Raw genomic sequence first — 2,064 nt, forward strand, 5'->3', positions numbered from 1 at the left:
TACATTGTATATACATATACTGGGGTTAAAAAAAGAGGGGGGAATTGAAGTTTAATCTGGAAGAAGTATTTCTCCTCCCCTCGCCACGACACATTATATAAAATGCACATATATATCTATATACATGCATACACACACATATATATTTATATATATATACAAATGGAGACACACACATGGACCCGAGTGTTGTGTGTTGACGGAATTAAGGGTTGGTCTTTCCCTTTGTAAACAAAGTCCTTAACATTCGACACCTGAAGATCTTCAGTCAGTAATTAAGTAGTCTATGTTTTAATTAAGCTGGTTATTTTTTTCTTCAATGGCAGTTAATAATATAACAGTACAAGTTAGTTGGTAAAGAGATGTTTTATATTTGCTTGTTTTCTTCATATAGACACATGATGGATGAAATTGATGGATAAATGACGAGAAAATAATAAAAGGGGTGGGCGGGGAGATAAAAATTAATGGTTTAAGATTCTACAAGGAGGAGGGTGGGTAGAGGAATTTATGACGTTCATGCCGTTACCTTAAATAAAGACATTAGCGACGAGAGTGAAATTAATTGCTTCAAACCCTGAACCAAGAAATTGAGGATCGCAAACTGGGACACGGCCTGAAGCTCACCCAATACTCTACGGCGCTCGCCATAAAAAACAATAACCCAGAAGAGGTGGAAATTACAGAATTGGAGTATAATTGGACTAATTGTAATTAATAAAAAAAAAAAAATTAAAAAAAACAACCTATAATGGTACATGACAAAGTAAATATATATATACACAGCTACCACAGAGCACATTACTCACTGCATGTGGTCATTAAATAACCAAGACAGCCTAGCAGACAGCATTTTTAACGAAATAAAAAAAGTAATACATCATCCCTTCCTGTTTTTTTTTTTATTTGTAAAAATGCAGAGGAGGAAAAAAAAAATTAATGTCCACACATAGTGTCCAGATTAGCTTGAAATGAATGAGTTGATATTTAGTTTGTATTGCATAATTTTTTTTAAAGATTTTTGGAGGGGGTATTTTATCATTTTTTTTGTTGTGCTTTTGGATTTTTTAAATATTTACTCTTTCTAAAAAAATCTATTTACATCAGCAAAAAAAAAAAAAAAAAAAATTCACGGAAGATCATAAACTCCCGCTTTTTTTTCTTGAAGTTGGAGGGGGGAATTTTTTCTTTTATAATTTTTTTTTAAATCTTAAATTCTTTCTTTCTTTCTCAGTATTCAAAATTACCTTAGAATATTCGTACTAAAAACCCCATTTTCCCTTCCCTGTATTGTAACTTTTTCCTGTTTAATTTGTTTTTTTAAAGGAATGTGGTTAGTGAAGATGTGTTAACATCGTCCCTTAAACATGATAATAATAATGCAGAGATAGATAAAACTTTTAGAAGAGAGCAGTAACACAAAAAAAAGAGAGTAAATCCTAAGAAGACATCTAAATGAATATTTCCTATATTTGGTGGTGGTGGTGGTGGATGAGGTTGGAGTCCATTTGGTAAGAAACAACGAGTCTGTAGACAAAGGCAGGTCGGATGCAGATGCTGCACTTGAGAGAGAGAGAGAGAAAGAGAGACAGAGATAGAGATGATCATAACAATAATAAAAGTAATCAGAAATAATATGATGGCCAACAATGATCGACCGGACAATACACTTTCTCTTGTCGGGGAAAAAATAATTAAAAAAAAAAACAAACAAACAAACAGAAAATGTAGTCTCTATATTTGCAATTATTGTTATTATTTTCAAGTCACTGGATTCAATGTTCACAGAAAAAAAACAGACAATTTTGATTTCTGCAGAAGTCTTCGGCTTAAGCTCATTCCAATTGACTTTTTTTGTCAACAATTTGGTATATCTTTGGGTTTTTTTTTGGTTCTTTCCTGTTTTGCTGTGCGAGTTGTTATTTTTCATTAAATCCAGTCTTGACCTTCTGGCTGTTTATGTTTCATTTTCTTTTGGCTGAACAAGGGGGTAATAGTGATGATCAAAAGCTTACTAACTAGATATAGATTATAATAATTAAAAAAAAAAAAAAAAAAAAAAAA

This window comes from Octopus bimaculoides, chromosome 6 (assembly GCF_001194135.2).
Source record: "Octopus bimaculoides isolate UCB-OBI-ISO-001 chromosome 6, ASM119413v2, whole genome shotgun sequence".
In the NCBI taxonomy this organism is placed as follows: Eukaryota; Metazoa; Mollusca; class Cephalopoda; order Octopoda; family Octopodidae; genus Octopus; species Octopus bimaculoides.